Here is an 11,410-nt window from a genome sequence, read left to right as displayed (position 1 = left end):
GACCTGGGACTGAATCCCAGCTCCGCCATTTCCCATCCCAGGGACACCAAGCCTCAGTGTCCCATCACGGGATACGGGTGTTTGCCTGACACCGCGAGCCACAGGCAGATTCGTGCATTCAGATGGTGGGACCGAAGCGTCGCAGGCTCTGGGGTCAGGAGGCCGGGTTCGCAGCGCATTCTGTAGGTTTCTAGCAAGGTGACCTCGGGTGGTTTCTCACCCTCTCTGTGCCCAGTGTCATTGTCTCTAAGAGAGCTCAACTTACGCAGGGGCTGTGAGGGTTAAGTGAGCCGTGCGTGTACGGAATGCTGTCAGAACAGCGCTAGCACGCAGTAGGAGCTTTGTGACGGCAGTTCTTAAAATGTGTATCGAGAAGCATTTAGAGAAAAAGAGAAAACAAAAAAAAAAAACACTTACTTTTTAGGAGGCACGGAACTGTTCTAAAATTGGATTGTGCTGATGGTTGCACAACCCTGTAAATTTACTCAAAATCATTAAATCGTACACTTACCATGGTCGTTTTAGAGTGTATAAATTATACCTCAATAAAGCTGTTTTTTTAATAAAGCATTTAGAGCCAAGTTGCAGAATAATACATGCCGTATTGGTGCCATTTATAAAAAGTTTTAAACTCTATAAAACAATACTTCTTGAATATAAATATGCATAATAAAAATATCAAAGGCAGCCCCAGGCAGACCCACATCAGCTGCATAATTAAGCTTGCCCCTGGGGCGCTCATGGGACCCAGGAAGGGGAAGTTATATCTGTGATATTTTACAGTGTTGATATTTTTATTTATTTTACTTTTTATCTTATTTTGGAGAGAGAGAGTGCAGGCTGGGGAGAATGGCAGAGGGAGAGAGAGAGAGAGAGAGAGAGAGAGAGAGAGAGAGAGAGAGAGAGAGACTCAAGCTGGCTGCCTGCTCAGTGCAGAACCGGACTGGGTGCTCCGTCCCGCAACCCTGGGATCACGACCTGAGCTGAAACCAAGTGTCAACACTTTAACGGACTGAGCCACCCAGGTGGCCCTTATAGTTCACTTTAAGTTAAAAACCCTCTCAAAAAAAAAGATGAAATGTTCATTTTGTTGAGGATGGTTTTGGGGTTTGTTATGTTAATCTCTACACTCTTATGTATTGAAATTCTAAATACTGAGGGTTGTATAAGTAATTAGGCTGGGGGGGGGGTCAACACACTGAAGCATGCAGGAGGGGGGCAGGGCATGGAGCATCCCTTGGTCCTCTCTCCTCAACCAGGGAGGTCCTGTGGTTGTCTTGGCTGTCCTCAGTCCCCATGGGGGCAGCTGGGACGAAGGGGCCCCTCAGCCTGTCCCCCAGGCTCCCAGACGCCCTGGGTGCTGGCAGACAGTTGGCAAAAGGGCCTCAGACAGCCTCCCTGATTTACCAGGCTCTCCACGTCTCCCTGCTGATGGATGTCCTGTGCTTTTCCTCTCTCCTCTCTCTAAATGCTGCTGTCTCCAAGGCCGCCCGCCCAGAGTGGGAGGGCACGCAGGCAGGGAGGAGCTGGGCCGGCTGGCTGGCGGGGCCTCTGCTGGTCTTCCTGCCTCCTTCCGCTCAGCTGCCCTGCCTGGAACCCCAAGGTGTCGCCCACAGGCAGATCTGGGCCCGTTCGACCAGGGCCACCTATGTGCTCAGACCCCTCCCTTCAGCCACTGTGAACTCCACCAGCCAGGGGCCAGGCACAGTGCTAGGTGCCTGCCTACAAGGAGCTCCCTGACAATAAACAACAGGACCGGACCACAGAGGCTTTGGTAGAGGCTCTCTAGGAGACCGTCTTGAGCCAAGATCTAAAAGGTGAGAATGAGCCCCCCATGAAGTGATTTGGTGCAAAGATATTTTGGAAGAGGAACTGGCTAGTGCAAATGTCCTGAGGCAAACCCACACTCAATGTCAGCGGGCCTGTTCAGCAGAGGGTAGGATGAAGGAAACTAAATGGATTTCTCCTCAAGACTAAGTGCCCTCTGCCAAGGCCCTGTGGGAGGGGGTCAAGGTATAGTCACCATCAGGGCCACCAGAACCCAGGCAGGGCCAAGGGAAGAGCCTCAGGAAAACTCCACTGGCTTAATGGGTGGGCTTCGAGCCCTGAGCCCGAGGCTGGGCCTAAAGGGACCCCAGGTAGGGGTGCTCGGGTGGCTCAGTCGGTTAGGCATCCGCCTCTTGATTTCAGCTCAGGTCATGACCTCACACTTCATGGGATTGAGCCCTGTGTCAGGCTCGGCACTGGGAGCATAGAGCCTGCTTGGGATTCTCAGTCTCTTTCTCTGCCTCTCTCTCTAAATAAATAAATAAATAAACTTAAGGAGAAGAAAAAAAAAGCAAAGTAATATGAATGAATGAATGAATGACCCAGATGGCAGGAGAGGGGAGACCCATGCTCCCAGCCCCTCAGGCAAGGGGAAGTGCAGAGCCTCAAGCCCTGTCCCTGACTCAAAGTTACTGTATGACCTTGGACGGGTCAGGTTAACCGCTCAGGCCCTCAGATTCCCTGTTAGTAAAGACGTGCCGTGCTTGTGGAAGTCCTACCTGCCCCCCAGCTTCAGAACCCTGGGAACATGATTGATTCCCAGGCCCCACTCTGGGCCTGCAGCCTGGGCTCCCTAAGGGTGGGTCCTGAGACTCTCCCAGAGGGTTCCAAGTCACATCAATCAACACCCCCACACCTCGAGGACCACAAAGATGGAGCCGTCCCCTCCAGCTCCTCAAGAAATTCGACACCGCTGGGGAGACCGACTCTTAAACCCAAATCACGCGATGTGTGATAAGCCCGGTAACATGTCACAGGCACGGCCACAAGGGGGTATCGTGGAAAGAACACCTGCGTCGGCTTCAGGGATGAACAACACCTGAGCAGGGCATTGAAGGCAGCATAGGAGCGTGCCGAGTGATCGGGGAGGGGTGAGGGCAGCGGGCAGAGGCACGGCAGCCCCGCCGATGGGTATGTTTGGGCGCCAGACCGTGCAGCGGGAGAGGCGCTGGGCGAGCCGGAAGAAGCACTTCATTTGTCCCAGACTCTGGCTCTACATACATGTGCCGGGAAGTGCTCCCCACACTTGCCCAGAAGCAGGCAGAACTGGCGGGTCAGCAGCATCCAGGGGCAGTGTGACACTCAGCAGGGCAGCAGGCCTCTACCCTCCACCCCTGTAGAGCCCCCCTGCACACCCCGAGCTCCAGCCGACTCAACCACAAACAGTTGTGCAAACAGCCACACTCTCCCACAGCGACGATGTTAGTGCAGACCGGGCCTCCTGCGAAGACAAACTTCTGCTTCCTCCACCCCCTTTGCTGAACTCTTTCTCAGCCTTGGGCTTCAGGGACCCAGCAGGTGGGGGCAGGGGAGGCGGGGCGGCCGCTGCCGACCCCACTCCCCCACTCAGACCCTGGGTTCTCTGGGTGAGCCCTAAGGCCTGCCCTACAGTAGTGCAGGCCTCAGGGCAGTTGTCCCACGAAAGGGGAGGATGGACCCAGAGCTGGTAGATACCATATGGAGGATGTGAAACAAACCTCATTCTGACTCGAGACCCCCCCCAACACGTGCAAAGAGCTGGGTTATCTTCAGCTTAAATATGTGTGGCAAATTTGGCCTGTCGATGGGTGTTGTAACTGTCACAGCCCGGGGTGACAGGGCTGAACACATAGGGGCTGGTGATGGTCAAGGGCATGGATTCTGGAGCCAAACCAGCCTGGGCTCAACTGTTGGTCCTGCCTCTTTTTAGCTGTGAGACCTTGGGCAATTGACTTAACCTCATATGCTTAATGAGAAGTATTTTATTGTAGTAATTATATGTTTATTTCGATGCGCAGTAGAGAAATGTAACCAGCACATCAATTTCCATCACAGACACTGTTGTGAGGACAAAGCACGGCTGAATATTTAAAGCACTTTTTAAGCAAATTGATTTTTTTAATGTTTATTTATTTATTTTGAGAGACAGATCGTGTTCACAAGTATGGGAGGGGTGGGGGGGGGGCGGGGAGAGAGAATCCCAAGCAGGCTCCACGCTGTCATCCTAGAGCCTGACTCAGGGCTCAGTCCCACAACCTGTGAGATCAGGACCTGAGCTGAAACCGAGAGTCGGACTCTTAACTGACTGAGCCACCCAGGTGCCCCGAAGCAAGTTGGTGTTTAAAGAAAAATGTAAACAACGCAGGCCCCAGCTGAGAAGCTGCCTCACAGGTGACAGAGCTTAGGGAACGCCAGTTTAGGGGACCGCTTGGCTCTGCGTGGGACTCTCACAGGGCGCCAAGGGTTTTCAAACTGTTCTTCAGACCCGGAGACCCCAGAAGGCTGAGACAGGTGGAGACGCATGGCCTGTCAGGTGACAGAGTAGTCAGGAGCAGCAGGGGAGCGTGGAGGATGCTACTGTGTCCTGTGAGAACAGGACCAGCGCCCCCGCCTCTGGTGTCTGATCCCTGGGCTGCACGTGTGATTTAGGAACTGACGTGGCCACAGGGCATGGCAGGGCCCAGGGTGTGGCCATGGGAGAGTGTGGCCGAAATGAAGCCGCCGGGAAGGTGGTTGGCCGTCGAGGGGTCCAGGACTGGGTCCATTGTGTTGCCAGGCAAGGGCATCGGGAGCCATCAGAATGACGAGGGAGGGCAGTGTGTGTATCAGTGGAGGCTGGGATGCAGCCTGTTGGCAGGAGCCTCAGAAGGATTTGGGGGACTCCACTGCCAAGGGATGGAAGAGGGCAGTGAAATGGTTGGGGAGGCCCGGTCATCCGAAGTCTTGTTTAGAGAAAAGCAAGAATCTTTGAGACACAGGGACAGGGCTGAGAGGGAAGCCAGCAGTGGGAGGGAGCCTGGGGCTAGGGAAGCTCAGAGATGCTTGAGCACCCAGGCCCCAGGCCGATGGGGACAGTCCCCCTGGGGAGTTAGGTGGTACTCAGCCAAGGCCTCAGGAGCCGCGGCCTCTGCCCAAAAGAGCCCCTTCCCCCACCCCCTGCCCCGGAAGTCACAGTGCCCTCCTGTGGTGAGTCTTGCCTCAGTTGGTCCTGATGCCAGCTCCAGGCTCCCACCGTCCGGCCATGGAGCCAGGATCAGGATTTGTCTCAGGGGATGGAGACACAGGCAGTGATGTTTTCAATAATTATAATTGGTTTATTGAGGTGTAATTGACATATATTCACATAGGGGTACAATGTCATGATTTGCTATTTGTATATATTGTGAGATGATCACCACAGGAAATCTAGTTAACATATAGTTAGAATTTTTTTTCAAAAAGAAAAAGGATTTTTTTTCTTGTGATGAGAACTTTTAAGATCTCTCTTAGCATCATTATTTTTTAATGGTGCCATTAAAAAAAAGTTTACATTGTGGGCTTATTTTTTTCCTACCTTTTTTGTTGTGGTAAAATATACGTAACATCAAGCTTACCATTTTCACCATTGTTAAGTGTATGATCGGTGGCTTAAGTATATATTCACAATGTTGTAACTATTTCTAGAACTGTTTCGTCTTCCCAAAGAGAAGCTCCATACTCATTAAATAATAACCCCCCGAGCCTCTGGTAACTTCTATCTACTTTCTGTCTCTCTCAATTCACCTATTTCAGGCCGATTTTTTTTTTTGGGGGGGGCGGGATTAGTAATGCCTGTAGGTAGCAAAAATGCACAGAGCAGAAAAGTTTCCCTGCCCCCCAGTTCCCTTCCCAGATGAACTATTTTATCAATTTCTTTACTCTTTCGGGGGTATCTTAGGCATATATGAAAATATACATGTGTTATATATCCTTTTATTTGCATGCTGTTTATGCCTCTTTTTATTTAACCATACTTCTGAGATGTAAAGTTTTCTAGCACATCAGAATATCAATATAGCTCCCATATCAGTGTGCACACAGCTGCCCTGTCCTTCTTGATGGCTGTACATTATCCCACCATATGGGGGACCCATTCTGCATTCAACCTACCCTGCTATTGATGGAAACTGTTCAATTCTGGGGACACCTGCGTGGTTCAGTCAGTTAAGCATCTCTCTTTTTTTAAATTTTTAATATTTATTTAGTTTGAAGGAGAGAGAGACAGAGCATGAGCAGGTAGAGGGGCAGAGAGGGAGGGAGACACAGAGTCGGAAGCAGGCTCCAGGCTCCGAGCTGTCAGCACAGAGCCCGACGCGGGGCTCGAACTCAAGAGCCACGAGATCGGGACCTGAGCCGGACGGAGTCGGAGGCTTAACGGACGGAGCCACCCAGGCACCCCAAGCATCTGACTCTTGATCTCAGCTCAGGTCACCATCTCACAGTTCGAGCCCCATGTCGGGCTCTGCACAGACAGCCTGCTTGGAGTCTCTCTCCCTCTCTGCCCCTCCCCCCCCTCGTCCCACTCATTCTCTCTCTCTTTCTCAAAATGCATAAATAAACTTTTTAAACGTTAAAGAAAAAACTCTTCAATTTTCAATTTGCTCCATTTATCTGTTGACAACACACACCCACCCTTCATAGCAAAGCCAGAAGAAGAAATTAAATACAATGAGATGCCCTCTCTCACCAGTCAGACCAACAAAAACTCGAGTCTGGCAACACCGAGTGTTGATGCGGATGCAGGGGAAGCAGAACTCTCACACACAGCGGGTGGAAACGGAGATGGCCACTTTGCACTACTTGGTCAAGCCAGGGATACGTATGTGCTTCTGCCCAGCAATTCCCTCTCCAGGAAACGGTTAACGACACTGTCACAGGTGGGCCAGGAGACAAGAATAGCCACCATAACAGGTGTAGAGTAATAGCAAAGCATGGGATTCCACCTAAATGTCCAGCGATAGGAAAACAGAGAAACAAGTTGTGGTGTGTTCACAGAATGGAATATTGCACTGTGATGAAAATTAAGTATAGACAGCCACATGCATCGGCAGGACTAAATCTCACAAACAATGGCACATGATAAAATCAGTTGAATGAGGATACGTACCATATGATCCATTTATATGAAGTTTTTAAAAATTTTTTAATGTTTATTTTTGAGAGAGAGTGAGTGGGGGAGGGGCAGAGAGTGAGGTAACACAGAATCCGAAGCAGGCTCCAGGCTCTGAGCTGTCAGCACAGAGCCCGATGCGGGGCTCGAACTCACAGACCGTGAGATCACGACCTGAGCTGAAGTCAGACGCTTAACCGACTGAGCCACCCAGGCGCCCCTGAAGTTTTAAAACATGTAAAACAATACCACGTATTGTTTATGGATGCATATGTCTTTAGTAAAGGTAAAAATGTGTGCATGGGGCGATGATTATCGAATTCCAGATAGTGACTGCCTCTGGAGAGAGCAGCAGGATCGAGGAGGACTATCGGGGCATTTCAAATGCATCTGTAATTTTTTTTTAATGTTCATTTATTTTCGAGGGAGAGAGAGAGACAGAGTGAGGACAAGCAAGGGAAGGGCAGAGAGAGAGGGAGACACAGAATCCGAAGCAGGCTCCAGGCTCCGAGCTGTCAGCACAGAGCCCGACCCGGGGCTCGAACTCACGGACCACGAGATCATGACCTGAGCCGAAGTCCAACGCTTAACCAACTGAGCCATCCGGGTGCCCCTATAATTTTTGTTTTGATTGTGCTAATTCTATTTTAGCTTCTTTGAGGAGCCTGTAATGTTTCGCTTGTAAGCTGGCTGGTAGTTCGGGCAGTCTTTACATTATCCTCCAGGCCTTTTTCGTACAACTGAAATATTTCATACATTTTAAAAGTAGAATGAGTTAAAATTGGAAGCCACCATTTGCACTGTTAATACCTTTTGGATCGCATCATTAATATAAAGCTGTTTGAGGGAACATTTGTGGCTGTTGACCTGGGTTTCAAAATTGCCAGTTAGGGCTCCTGCCCATTCTAACCCACTATAATGCTGAGATAGCCACCCCCCCCCCCCCCGTCCTAAAGACATTCAGACAAGACCCTGGGCTCCAGCGACCCCCAGGCCTCTGGGGGCAGGGTGGTGAGGGCACTGCCTTGTCTTCAGGCTATACCCCTTTTCCTCCCGCAGGTCATTTCCGGAGCAACCCCTGAGGATTCAGCATTATCCTTTGCTGGCATCTGATCTCCTCCCACAGGCAGCATGATCCCAGACTAAGCCCCTCCTGGCAGGTGAGCTCTCACTAGGTCTGGTTGCCATCCGTCCGGTCCGTCCGGCAGCCCAGGCCACACCCTGCAGGGAGGGAACGTGTGAGTGCGAGTCCTGGCCCGGCCCCTTGTGACCTTGGACCAGGCCCTCCATTTCCACCAGCCTGTTTGCTCACAAGGGACGCGAAGCGGGCGGGGGAGGGGCTCACAGATCTGTGGTCTGCACACCACTGCACAGGTGTCCCAGAAGGGGAAGACGATGACCGTCTCTGAGCCACTTAGCCCGTCACGACAGCTCCAGGAGCGTTTGACGTCTGCAAAACAACGTCACCAGGTGTCAGCTTTTCCTCACGGTAGACCTAGTCCTAGTAAATGTACTGTGACCAGTGTCATGTGTTTATGAGAATGGGCATAATAAATTATCACGTCAAGTTCGCCCCTCGGCAGCCACAGGCTACAACCGCTAACACTTCCGGTGACTCGTTTCCTCGGACTTCTACCAGGCTTCCTGAGCCGAGGCCACTGTGTGGGGCAAGGAGGAGGCAGCGATGGGCCGGAGTGGATGGCTCCCACGTCCCTTCCCGATCTGCCCTCCATCCCTGGAATCTAAAGAAAAGGGGGGCTTCATTCATCACCAGGCGCCCTGCAGCACGTAGCACGGGGCCTGTCACAGAGTGGGTGCTCAATAGATACTTGGTAAACAGTGGATTCTCAGGAGCCCCTGGAAGGCGTCTCCATCAACCAGCCACTGTGCTTAGAAGTCCTCCATCAGCCCCTCCTCTGGGTAAAAAATTCCTATGAATATAGAGAAGGTTCTTTTAGCACAACCTTCTCCTCCTCCAGTAATCAGAGGAGAGTGGCAATTGGGGGTACACGTTAGGCCAGGCCAGGGAGGGCCCTTCCTTCCAGGCCACGTGGATACCAGCCAGAGATGCCAACCAAGGACATGTGGCCGAGTGCCGAGTCATTTCCTCTAAAATGCCCATTGCCTGCTGGAAGGAAAGGCTTTAACTGGTCATTCTCAGCCAGGAAAGAAGCCCCAGTGCCCAAAGTGGTGTGTGTGGGACTTTGCCAAAGCACTCTAGAAATTCCAACACCCACCCCCGCCTGGGTGTTGCACAGTGAACAGCGTGGAGGTAGCAAACCAGGTTGAGAATCACTGTATTAAACCTTAGCACCTTCTCACCCAGCGATTCCCACAAAAATAACTGTGAATAAAAATAATCCAGGGGCGCTGGTTAAGATGCAGCCTGAGTCTTCACGTACATGCGTATCTGAGTCAGGGGTGTGAGATAGGGGCCTGGAATCTGCGTTATTAAGATGCATCCTGCCGGTACAGATGGCTGGGCCATCCTTCGAGGAACCCGCTTCTACTTCATCGCACAGGGGCCTTTGGGAGGAGAGGGGGTGCTCAGAAGCCTGTTGGGAGAAGCAGGTGGAGAGGAAGCGTGGGCCCAGGATTCCTGAGAGCTGTGACCAAGGGCAGATGGTCCCACTTAACTTTGCTAAGGGCCGGTCCAGCTGCCACCATGGAAGGCAACATGATTGATGGGGCCTGGACATGTCCAGCCGCCTCAAGATCCCCATTCGTGCCAGCCAGCAAGTACATTCGCCTCTGCCTGCACTTCCCCCCATAGCCTCACCTGGTCCTGCAGCAGACAGGAAGAGGGCGGCCAACTGCACTTCACTGGCAGAGAAACTGAGGCAGGCACAGGGCATATGGAGATGGTTTGCACCAGGAAGGCAGGGGCAAAAGAATTACGGCGGACTGAGTGCCTGTTGCGTGCCATCCATCCCCATCAGCATTTCTCACACACTTGTTCGTGGCCTCCCCCACTCCACCACTGAGGGGCCTAAGTTAAGCAACTTGACCAAAGTCAGACACAGTTAGGGGCCAGGGGACACTGGCTTTTGAGTCCAAATTTGCCTCACTCCCCAGCCCATACTCTTTGTAGAAAAATGGTCACCTGCCCGGATAACACCAATTCTGTCCCTCCAGGGGGACCCTGCCCCTTCTCGGTGGGGCTCATAGCTGGATGAACTCAGACCGTGGAGTGGCTCTCCACTCTGCCACCTGCCAGAGGCTGGTCCCACACACTCCTCCCCTTTCTCCAGCGGGCATCCCGGGGTTCCCCAACTCAGTGCTTTGGAGGCTGGGCCTTCCACCCCACTTCTTCCCAGACTCTCCAAGAGCCAGCACCTGCAGGGCCAAAAGCTGTGAGCTGATCCTCCAAAAAGCCACACCCACAGAAGGTCAAGAGGCCAGAGGGAGAGGTCAGCCCCCTTCTGTCCCCACTCCCAGTGAACACAGGGGTATACCTTTGATGTCAAAAGGGCACAGGGTCAGGGGTCAGGATATCCACTCTCATTCCCAGACCCTTGACTTCCTGAAGCCTCAGTTTCCCCGGATGTAAACAGATGACAATACTCTCTTGCTCCTCAAGTGAAGGACTTATGAAATGATGGCTCAGTGTCTGTACTTTAATACCCGTATCATTACATAATCACTTTGTGATGCAGCTACCTCTGGCATAGAAGTCACTCTGTGCCTATTTAAGAACTAATCCCCTTAAGCATTCCCAGAAATGAGAAACCCACTGTGTTAGGCTTCCAGGCTTTCCTGGCCTTCCCTTGGCCTCTGATTCTTGGAAGGTTGATTTTTTTCTCCTACCGGGTTCCCAGATCATCCTTAGGGAGCCCCCAGGCTGGTTCATTCCTATTGTAACCACTGAGGCTTGGCCACCTCTCCCCGCCCCCGCCCCCGTAACTCTGGGAAACGAGGTTTTACCTGTGTTTCCAGCTCTGCTCGGACCCTTCAAGCTTCATAGGGGTGGAGAGGAAGAGGCAGAGGAGGGGGTGCGTGGAAGCTTCAAAAAAGTCAGAACACCTGGGTTCTACTCCCAGCTCTGCTACAAGCCAGCAGTCACTGTGGGTAAGTCATTGTGCCTGAGCTTTAATCTCCTCGCCCGAACATGGTAACGGTATGCCCTGTCTACACCATGGGGTAATGTAAGGGATCAAAGCGATGGCAGCTGGAAACGGTCTTGATATAGTCATGCCGACTATCACCACCCAGTGCAGAACTTACCACAAAACAGTGTATGGTTCTCCATCATTTCTCACCAGTGAGTCTTGTCTCTCAAGGGAAGGGAGAAGAGAAAGCCAACCCTGTCGAGCACCTCTGATCTGTCATGTTCTATGCTGGAAGGGGCCTCCCCATAATGCTGTGAGGTTGGAATTAGCCCCATTTCCCAGATGAGGAGACTGAGGTTCAAAAAGTTCAGATGATCCATCAGGATGTAGCAGCTGGATGTGATGAGAAAGAGCCTCCTCTCTCTTC

The 11,410-nt window shown here is 51.9% G+C and overlaps 1 long non-coding RNA gene across 1 annotated transcript; it reads left to right on the top strand.

Annotated features, from left to right (window-relative positions):
* The first annotated feature begins 1,565 nt into the window (after positions 1-1,565).
* LOC107179043 lies at positions 1,566-8,489 on the top strand. Its single transcript, XR_006210943.1, has 3 exons — positions 1,566-1,817; positions 7,994-8,094; positions 8,309-8,489. It is a non-coding gene; the product is annotated as an uncharacterized LOC107179043 (long non-coding RNA).
* Positions 8,490-11,410: the final 2,921 nt, after the last annotated feature.

This window comes from Panthera tigris, chromosome E1, assembly GCF_018350195.1.
Source record: "Panthera tigris isolate Pti1 chromosome E1, P.tigris_Pti1_mat1.1, whole genome shotgun sequence".
NCBI classification, from domain to species: domain Eukaryota; kingdom Metazoa; phylum Chordata; class Mammalia; order Carnivora; family Felidae; genus Panthera; species Panthera tigris.
This window is presented reverse-complemented; position numbering and strand designations above follow the sequence as displayed.